Source organism: Rattus rattus, chromosome 5, assembly GCF_011064425.1.
Source record: "Rattus rattus isolate New Zealand chromosome 5, Rrattus_CSIRO_v1, whole genome shotgun sequence".
NCBI classification, from domain to species: domain Eukaryota; kingdom Metazoa; phylum Chordata; class Mammalia; order Rodentia; family Muridae; genus Rattus; species Rattus rattus.
In genome coordinates this window covers 142,514,136-142,525,719 of record NC_046158.1, presented here as the reverse complement: position 1 = coordinate 142,525,719, position 11,584 = coordinate 142,514,136, and the positions used below count along the sequence as shown (strand labels likewise).

The following is an 11,584-nucleotide window of genomic DNA, read 5'->3' as shown; positions in this document are numbered from 1 at the left end:
CCCTCCTGTTTGTCTTCTTTTATGTATTTGAAAGATGATTGCTAGTTCAAATACAGAGGCATAATCACACTGATTATATTCATAGGGTGTCTATTGAGTGTGTCTTCTTTTATTTACTTGCAAAGTACTACCATTTGCAAAAGGTTTGCTACATTTCTTACATTCATAGGGTTCCTATGCAGTGTGTATTATGTTATGGGCTAGGAGATGATTGTTTTGGGAAAGGTTTTACCACAGTAGTTACAGTCCAAGCATTTTTCTCTAGTACATATTCAGTTATACAATTGAAGATGATTGGGATGTCTAAGGCTTAGGAAGATTTAAGACATTCATTGGGTATCTCTGCTGTGATTGTTTATGTATTTGGAGGTCACTGCTTTGTGAGAATGTCATAAAACCACACTGGATGCATTCAAAAAAGTTTCTCTCTTGTATGTGTACTTTTAAGATTTTAGAGACCACTGCTTTGTGAAAAAGCTCTGGCACATTGGTTACAGTTAAAAGGTTTCTCTCCTGCATAGCTTCTATTGTCTTTGTAGATGAGTCTTTTGTGCAAAGGCTGTAGCATATTTGTTACATTCACAGGTTTTCTCTCCAGTATGTCTTCGTTTATGTTCTTAGAGATTACTACTTCCTGCAAAGGCTTTCCCACATTGGTTACATTCATAGGGTTTTCTCCTGTATGCATTCTTTTATATTTTTGGTGATCACCACTTTTTACAAAGGGTTTACAATATTGGTTAATTCATAAGGTTTTTTCAATTATATGTTTTTTTATAACTTTTGAGACTACTCCTTTTTGCAAAGGCTTTGCCACATTGGTTACACTCATAGGGTTTCTCTTCTGTGTGTTTTCTTATATGTCTTTGGAGAGTACTGCTGCGTGCAATGGCTTTGCCACATTTGTTACACTCATAGGGCTTCTCTTCTGTGTGTGTTCTTATATGTCTTTGGAGAGTACTGCTGTCTGCAAAGGCTTTGCCACATTGCTTACATTCATAGGGTTTCTCTCCTGTGTGTGTTCTTTTATGTTTTTGGAGAGTACTGCTGTCTGCAAAGGCTTTGCCACATTGGTTACATTCATAGGGTTTCTCCCCTGTATGTGTTCTTATATGACTTTGAAGATGACTGTTTTGTGCAAAGGCTTTACAACATTGATTACATTCATAGGGTTTCTCTCCTGTGTGTGTTCTTTTATGTCTTTGGAGAGTACTGCTTTCTGCAAAGGCTTTGCCACATTGGTTACATTCATAGGGTTTCTCTCCTGTATGAGTTCTTATATGTATTTGGAGAGTACTGCTTTGTGCAAAGGCTTTGCCACATTGGTTACATTCATAGGGTTTCTCTCCTGTATGAGTTCTTATATGTATTTGGAGAGTACTGCTGCCTGCAAAGGCTTTGCCACATTCGTTACATTCATAGGGTTTCTCTCCTGTATGTGTTCTTTTATGTGTTTGGAGATTACTGCTGTCTGCAAAGGCTTTGCCACATTGGTTACATTCATAGGGTTTCTCTCCTGTATGAGTTCTTATATGTATTTGGAGATGACTGCTCTGTGCAAAGGCTTTGCCACATTGGTGACATTCATAGGGCTTCTCGCCTGTGTGTGTTCTTTTATAATTTTGGAGAGTACTGCTGTGTGCAAAGGCTTTGCCACATTGGTTACATTCATAGGGTTTCTGTACTGTATGGGTCCTTTTATATTTTTGGAGATAATGGTTTTGTACAAAGGCTTTACAACATTGGTTACAGTTATAACGTTTTTCTCCATTACATGATCTTTTATGTCTTTTGAGACTACTCCTTGGTGCAAAGGCTTTACCACATTGATTACATTCACAGAGTTTCTCTCCTGTGTGTGTTCCTTTATGATTTTGGAGAGCACTGCTTCTTACAATGTCTTTACAACATTGGTTACATTCAGGTTTTTCTCCATTATGTGCACTTTTATGTGCTTTGAGACTACTCCTTTGTGCAAAAGCTTTATCACAATGGTTACCTTCATAGGGCTTCTCTCCATTATGCCTTTGGTTATGACTCTGAACTGCAAAGCCATTACCATACTGAATAAAATCAAAGGTTTGCTTTCCAGTAAAACTTCTTTCATACCTGCAAATACAATTGGCACATGTAAATTTTTCTCACATTGATTATATTCATGAATCTTTTTATATCTATGAATTCATTTCAAATTTGCTTTAAGTGTAAAGAGCAAAATGATCTTAACATAATATCAGTTTGTTTACATTCAAAGGTGTTCCCTTTTATTATGGGTTGTCTTGAATGTTTGAAGACACATGGAATAGGAAGAGAATTGATTATATGACTCATACTTATTCCATAATTTATCTATTAAGAGTATTAACATATTTCAAGAGAACTCAATGAACTCAGAGCGTTTGTAGACTGACTGCGAAAATAAATTTTGTTATCCATTGAGTAATACTACATTTGCAACATGAGCCAATGCAAAGAGGATAATTTCTATAACCCTAATATCCTGAAGTGTTTCAGCACTTTGAATGTGTAAATGTCCCAAATCATAGTCAAAAACTAAATATTTATCAACTTTCCCCATATTAAGAAACTCTCCTCAAAGTGGTATATACTCTACATCTTCTAATTTTTCTGGAAAAGAGAGAGGTATGTTGCTTCTTTCAGTATCACTATGCTCTCCTGGCTTGCATTATTAGGGACATATGACATCCATATCAAAAGAAGAATAACACATTACATTCAACACATTACAAAAGAAAACTTCTACATTACATTTACACAATTTTAATTTGTTTTCCTCACAGAGATGTGGTACAGGGTTTAAGGTTTCTCCACAAAACCATTCTTGAATCTCATAAACTGTCCATATCATTAAATTTAGCCATGCTGTTACAGAATAAGGTTCACCACAATTTACTATGGACTATTAGCTTATTAAAAGGGTGTAGACATATAATGATGACCTAATCAATATGTGCTGCAGTGTGTATTTTACCCTGTTGCTTTTCTTTAAAACTTGCTGCACACATGAAACTTTCTTGGGAGGTATTATCTTATCATCTTTCACGTGAAAATTACCTTCCATGTCTTCCAGAACTTTTATAATATTCTTCAGTAGTATGGTCTTCCCAAATGTAGCCTAAAAATGGTATCAGAGAAAGTATGTTAAATTATTGGAATTAGGCAACATCTAAGTTACTATCTTTAGTGAACATTAGAACCATGACTGATTTATTCACTACATTCTTCCTTATTTTTAAGTGAAATTAAAAACAAAAATAAATATTAAACAAAATCAGCTGTGCCTAAATTTTACAAAGTGAATGATAAGTTCATTGAATTACCTATAGCACTGAGATTCCTACAGGTCTCCAGCATTACACCTTTGTAGAGACTCTTCTGAGAAGGATTCAGCAATGCCCACTCTTCCTCAGTGAAGTTCACATGCACATCATCATAGGTCAGGACATCCTAAAAGATACAATACATGTGTACACAATACAGCATGATACTGCCTTCCAGCCTCCATTTGCACCCAAAGGTGGGGCTGTCCCAAGGTCCTCCATACTCAAAACCGGTCTTCAGAGGTGGTCTATCAGGAGCACTCTCACTCCTAAGTCCTCAGGTGAAACCCCACTTTCTCTCCACTGACTGTCCAAGGGAGATACACCAGGAGCTCACAAGGCACAGGAATGTCTGAGCAACCTGAGATGGGACCCTTCTGGTCTCCATCTGTTCCCAGAGCTGGAGCTGTCCTATTGCTCTCTAGACCAAAAACCTTCCCACAGAGAGTTGGTCTCTTAGGAGTGCTCTCATTGCTAATCACACAGGTGGGAACACACATTTGCTGCACAGTTGTTAAAGGAGAGACAAACTGGGAACATTCCTGGCACTGGAGTGGTGGGGAGGCATGGGAGAGGAAACACCTGGTCTCTATCAGAGCCCAGAGCTAAGGGTGTGTCATAGCCCTCCAGACCCAAAACAAGGCCAGAGAGTACTGGTCTCCCAGGAGCATTCCATTCCTAAGATCAGAGGTATATGAGATTCCAGGAGGAACAAGCTAAAGTCAGAAAAAACAAGACCAATTAACATTAGCAATAACTGGATGGCAATAGGCAAGCCCAAGAAGCGAAGCATCAGAAACCAACACTAACTGTCATCATCACGACACAGTACCATGGGGTGGTGAGAAGAAGGTATATCCTTCTGCTTTGGGATAGAATATTCTATAAATATCTGTTAAGTCCATTTAGATCATGATTTCTCTTACTCTGTCTATGTCTCTGTTTAATTTCTGTTTCAATGATCTGTCCATTGACGAGAGTGCGGTGTTGAAATCTCTTACTATTATTGTGTGAGGAGCAATGTGTGGTTTGAGCTTTAGTAAGGTTTCTTTTATGTATGTAGTTACCCTTGTATTTGGAGCATAGATATTTAGGACTGAGAGTTCATCTTGGTGGATTTGTTCTCAGATGAATGAATATGAAGTGTCCTTCTTTATCTTTTTCGATGACTTTTAGTTGAAAATTTATTTTATTCGATATTACAATGGCTACTCCAGCTTGTTTCTTCAGACCATTTGCTTGGAAAGTTGTTTTCCAGACTTTCATTCTGAGGTAGAGTCTGTCTTTGTCTCTGAGGTGTGTTACCTGTAGGCAGCAGGAAGCAAGGTCCTCATCACGTACCCAGTTTCTTAATCTATGTCTTTTATTGTGGAGTTGGGACCATTGATGTTGAGAGATATTAAGGAATAGTGATTATTGTTTCCTGCTGTATTCATATTTGGCTGTGAGATTATGTTTGTGTGCTTTTCTTCTCTTTGTTTTGCTGCCAAGACGATTACTTTCTTGCTTTTTCTAGGGTGTAGCTTGCCTCATTTATGTTGGGCTTTACCATTTATTATCCTTTGTAGCGCTGTTTTTGTGTCCTTTCTTTATTGCTTCTATTTCCATTTTTAACTCCTTCACCTGTTTGATTATGTTTTCCTGGAATTCTTTCAGGGATTTTTGTGACTCCGCTTTATTGGCTTCTACATGTTTATTTATGTTTTCCTGCGTTTCTCTAAGAGAGATCTTCCTGTCTTGCTTGAAGTCCCCCAGCATCATGATCAAATGTGATTTTATATCTAGGTCATGGTTTTCTTGTGTGTCTGGATATTCAGTGTTTGCTTTGGTGGGAGAATTGGGCTCCAAGGATGCCATGTAGTCTTGGTTTCTGTTGCTTGGGTTCCTGCACTTGCCTCTCGCCATCAGGTTTTCTCTGGTGTTACCTTGTCCTGCTATTTCTGACAGTGGCTAGACCGTCCTATAACCCTGTGTGTCAGGAGTGCTGTAGACCTGTTTTCCTGTTTCCTTTCAGCCACTTATGGGAACAGAGTGTTCTGGTTTCGGGCGTGTAGTCTTTCCTGTCTACTGGTCTTCAGCTGTTTCTGTTCACCTGTGTCCTGAGTCCACCAGGTAGGTCACTTGGAGGAGAAAAGTTGGTCTTACCTGTGCTCCCGCGGCTCAAGTTGCTCATGGGGGGCTGCTTTTGAGCTCTTGGTGAGGGAGGCTACCAGGAGGCTCTGCGCCGCCTTTTCCTGGAGCCCCAGTGCACCGGGTTCCCAGATGGCATTAGGTGTTTTCCTCTGGAGTCAGAAATGTGGGAAGAGTGTAGTCTCTTCTGGCTTCCCAGGCGTGTCTGCGCCTCTGAAGGTTTAGCTCTCCCTCCCCCGGGATTTGGGTACAGAGAACTGTTGACCTATTCCCTTCAGGTCCTGGCGGTGTCTGGCCTGCGGGGGGGGGGGGTCTGGACTGCGAGGGGGTCTTGCGAAGCATCAGAAACAAACACTAATTGTCATCATTACAACACAGTTCTCTCACCACAACAAATAATGGGTATAACAACATACCAGCAAATCAAGATTTGGACTGAAAATCACATCTCATGGTCATGATAGAGGATTTTAAGCAGGACATAAATAACTCCTTTAAAGAAATACAGAACACGTGTAAATAAGTAGTTGCCTTAAAGAGGAAACAAAAAAATCCCCTAAGATTTAAAGAATAGCACTAAGAAAGTGGGGAAGAAATTGAACAAAAACCATCTAGGATCTAAAAATGTAAATAGGAGCAATAAGGATCCCACAAAGAGAGACAAACCTGAAGATAGTAAACATAGGAAAGAGATCAGGAGTCATAGACGTAAGCATCACCAACAAAATATAAGGGATTGAAGTGAGAATCTCAGGGGCAGAAGATTCCATAGAAAACATTGATACAATAGTCAAAGAAAATGAAAAAAAAAAAAAAGTACAAATCTTCTAAGCCAAAACATCCAGGAAATCCAGAACACAACAATGTTGTGAGAAGAGCAAACATAAGGTTAGTAGTCATAGAGGATAATAAAGATGCCAAACTTAAAGGGACAGTAAATATCTTCAAAGTTTTTCTGAGGTAAACTTCCCTAACTTAACGAAAGAGATGCCCATGAACATGAAAAAAGCCCACAGAATCAAAATAGACTGGACCATAATAAAATTTCCTCCCATCACACACATAATTTAATGTCTGCTTCCTGCTATATGGATTATGTTACAAGATGTGGGATTTGTACTATTGACAGACTCAGCAGTATGAGCACATGAGAAACTTTTGCATCTCAGAAGCTCCTTTTGTAACTAAGAATTGAATTTCTGTAAATCATGCCATTGTCTGGAGGTATAGAAAGGTAAAAGGATTCTAATGAAATACTTCTGAAGGAACCCTATTACCTCTTTTCTACTAATTTCTAAACAATTGATAAAATCAGTCATACAAAACTGAATGTAGAACATTCAGAAATTCAAGAACTCATCAAACCCCATGGGAGAGAGAATTCATTGCCCAGACGTGTGGGCACTCCTGACACTGCAGGGCAGGAGAAACCGCCAACTCTTCCTACCATTGCCCAAATCCCTGGCTCAAGAGGAAACTGTATAGGGCCTCTGGGGACAGGAAGATAGGCACAGTCAAGCTGCAGTAAACTGCAGTCCAGACTGTGCCCTGATCTGAAGAGACCTGGTCAAACAGCTCCCTGTACCTAAATCCCATGGGAGGGAGAGCTAGACCTTCAGAGGGGTAGACATGCCTGGGAAACCAGAGGAGACTACTCTCTGCCCACATTTCTGACTCTAGAGGAATTTGCATAGTCCCATCTGGGAGCCCTGTGCACAGGGATCCCGGAGGAGGTGGAGGGCCTGCTGGCTGCTGACCTATTTGAGAACTGAAACCCAGCCCCGAGGAGCGACTTCAGACCTGAAACCAGAGATAGGACCAACTTTTCTTCTCCAAGTGACCTGCCTGGTGGACTCAGGACACACGCCCACAGGAACAGCTGAAAGCCAGTGGATTGGAACGACTACACTCATGAAAGCAGAACACTCTGTTCCCATAACTGGCTGAAAGAAAACAGGAAAACAGGTCTATAGCACTCCTGACACACAGGCCTATCGGACCGGTCAAGTCACTCTCAGAAATAGCAGAACAATGTAACACCAGAGACAACCTGATGGCGAGAGGCAAGCGAAAGAAGCCAAGCAACAGAAATCAAGACTACATGGCATCAGTGGAGCCCAATTCTCCCACCAAAGCAAACACTGAATATCCAAACACACCAGAAAAGCAAGATCTAGATATAAAATCACATTTGACCATGATGATGGAGGACTTTAAGAAAGACATAAACAAATCCCTTCAAGAAATGCAGGAAAACACAAATAAACAAGTAGAAGCCCTTAGAGAGGAAAGACAAAAATCCATAAAAGAATTACAGGAAAACACAATCAAACAGGTGAAGGAACTGAAAATGGAAATAGAAAAAATGAAGAAAGCACAAAGGGAGACAAGCCTGGATATAGAAAACCAAAGGAAGAGACAAGGAGCTGTGGATAGAAGCATGAAACAGAACTCAAGAGAAAGAAGAGAGCATTTCAGGAGCAGAAGATTCCATAGAAATCATAGACACAACTGTCAAAAATAATGTAAAAGGGAAAAAGCTACAAAACATACAGGAATCCCAGGATACAATAAGAAGATCAAACCTAAGGATAAAAGGAATAGAAGAGAGTGAAGACTCCCAACTCAAAGGACCAGTAAATATCTTCAACAAAATCATAGAAGAAAACTTCCCTAACCTAAAGAAAGAGATGTCCATGAACATACAAGAAGCCTACAGAACTCCAAATAGATTGGACCAGAAAAGAAACTCCTCCCGTCACATAATAGTCAAAACACCCAATGCAGAAAACAAAAAAAGAATATTAAAAGTACTAAGGGAAAAAGGTCAAGTAACGTCCAGAGGCAGACCTATCAGAATTACACCAGCCTTCTCACCAGATACTATGAAAGCCAGATATCCCAGACAGATATGATACAGACTCTAAAAGAACAAAAATGCCAGCCCATGTTACTGTATCCAGCAAAACTCTCAATTAATATAGATGGAGAAACCAAGATATTCCATGTCAAAACCAAACTCACGCAATATCTTTCTACAAATCCAGTCATACAAAAGATAATAAATGGTAAAGCCCAATACAAGGATGCAAGCTACACCCTAGAAAAAGCAAGAAACTAATCGTCTTGCAACAAAACAAAGTGAAGAAAAGCACACAAACATAATCTCACATCCAAATACAAATATAACAGGAAGCAACAATCACTATTCCTTAATACCTCTCAACACCAATGGATTCAATTCCCCAATAAAAAGACACAGACTAACAAACTGGATATGTAATGAGTATCCAGCATTTTGCTGCCTACAGGAAACACGCCTCAGAAACAAAGACAGCACTACCTCTGAGTAAAAGGCTGGAAAACAACTTTCCAAGCAAATGGTCTGAAGAAGGAATCTGGAGTAGCCATTCTCATATCAAATAAAATCAATTTTCAAGCAAAAGTCATCAAAAAAGATAAGGAAGGACACTTCATATTCACCAAAGGAAAAATCCACCAAGATGAACTCTCATTCATAAATATCTATGCTCCAAATACAAGGGCACCTACATACATAAAAGAAACCTTACTAAAGCTCAAAGCACACCTTGCTCCTCACATAATAATACTAGGAGATTTCAACACCCCACTCTCACCAATAGAGAGATCACGGAAATAGAAATTAAACAGAGACATAGTCAGACTAAAAGAAGTCATAAACCAAATGGACTTAAACACATATTTATACAACATTCTATCCTATAACAAAAAGATATACCTCCTTCTCACCACCTCATGCTACTTTCTCCAAAATTGACCATATAATCGGGCACAAAACAGGCCTCAACAGATACAGAAAGATAGAAATAATCCCATGCGTCCTATCAAACCACCACAATTAAAGCTGGTCTTCAATAACAACCAGGAAAGAACGCCCACATATACATGGAAGTTGAACAATGCTCTACTCAATGATAACCTGGTCAAGGAAGAAATAAAGAAAGAAATGAAAGACTTCTTAGAATTTAATGAAAAAGAAGGTCCAACATAACCAAACTTATGGGACACAATGAAAGCTGTGCTAAGAGGAAAACTCACAGCTCTGAGTGCCTGCAGAAAGAAACAGGAGAGAGCATATGTCAGCAGGTTGACAGCACACCTAAAAGCTCTAGAAGAAAAAGAAGCAAATACACCCAGGAGTAGAAGACAGGAAATAATCAAATCAGAGCTGATATCAACCTAGTAGAAAGAAAAAGGCTATACAAAGAATAAACAGAACCAAAAGATGATTCTTTGAGAAAATCAACAAGATAGATAAACCCATATCCAGACTAACAAGAAGACACAGAGAGTGTGTCCAAATAAACAAAATCAGATAAGAAAAGGGAGACATAACTACAGAATCAGAGGAAATTCAAAAAAACATCAGATCCGACTACAAAAGCCTATATTCGACAAAACTTGAAAATCTGGAGGAAATGGACAATTTCCTAGACAGATATCAGGCAACGAAGTTAAATCAGGAACCGATAAACTATTTAAACAACCCCATACCTCCTAAAGAAATAGAAGCAGTCAATAAAGTCTCCCAACCAAAAAGTGCTCAGGTTCAGATGGGTTCAGTGGAGAATTCTATCAGACCTTCATAAAAGACCTCATACCAATACTATCCAAACTATTCCACAAAATAGAAAAAGACGGAGCGATACCGAATTCCTTCTATGAAGCCACAATTACTCTTATACCTAAACCACACAAAGACCCAACAAGGTAAGAGAACTTCAGACTGATTTCTGTTATGAATATCGACGCAAAAATACTCAATGAAATTCTTGCAAACCAAATCCAAGAGCATATCAGAACAATAATCCATCATGATCAAGCAGGATTCATCCCAGATACGTAGGGATGGTTTAACATACAGAATACCATCAACGTAATCCACTATATAAACAAACTGAAAGATAAAAACCACATGATAGTTTCATCAGATGTTGAGAAAGCATTTGACAAAATTCGACACCCCTTCATTATCAAAGTCCTGGAAAGAACAGGAATTTAAGGCACATACCGAAACATAGTAAAAGCGATATACAGCAAATCAGTAGCTAACATTACACTAAATGGAGAGAAACTTGAAGCAATCCCACTAAAATCAGGGACTAGACAAGGCTTCCCACTCTCTCCCTACTTATTCAATATAGTTCTCGAAGTCCTAGCCAGAGGAATCAGACAACAAAAGGAGATGAAAGGGATACAGATTGGAAAGGAAGAAGTCAAAATATCACTATTTGCAGATGATATGATAGTATATTTAAGTCATCCCAAAAGTTCAACCAGAGAACTACTAAAACTGATAAACATCTTCAGCAAAGTGGCTTGGTACAAAATTAACTCAAATAAATCAATAGCCTTCCTCTACACAAAAGAGAAACAAGCCGAGAAAGAAATTAGGGAAATGACACCTTTCATAATAGTCCCAAATAATATAAAATACCTTGGTGTGACTTTAACCAAGCAGGTGAAAGATCTGTATGATAAGAACTTTAAGCCTCTGAAGAAAGAAATTGAAGAAAATCTCAGAAGATGGAAAGATCTCCCATGCTCATGGATTTACAGGATTAATATAGAAAAAATGGCCATTTTACCAAAAGCAATCTACAGATTCAATGCAATCCCTATCAAAATTCCAATCCATTTCTTCATAGAGTTAGACAGAATAATTTGCAAATTCATCTGGAACATGAAAAAACCTAGAATAGCTAAAACTTTCCTCAACAATAAAAGGTTTTCCGGGGGAATCACTATCCCTGAACTCAAACAGTATTACAGCGCAGAAGTGATAAAAACTGTATGGTATTGGTAAAGAGACAGGCAGATAGACATGTGGAATAGAATTGAAGACCCAGAAATGAATCCACACACCTATGGTCACTTGATTTTTGACAAAGGAGCCAAAACCATCCATTGGAAAAAAAAAAGATAGCCTTTTCAGCATACAGTGCTGGTTCAACTGGAGGTCAGCTTGTAGAAGAATACAGATCGACCCATACTTATCACCCTGTACAAAGCTTAAGTCCAAGTCTATCAAGGACCACCACATCAAACCAGATACACTCAAACTGATAGAA

General features: G+C 38.8%; 1 pseudogene; it reads right to left on the bottom strand.

The window, feature by feature from the left end:
- Positions 1 to 3,437, bottom strand: LOC116901065 (annotated as a pseudogene).
- Positions 3,438 to 11,584: the final 8,147 nt, after the last annotated feature.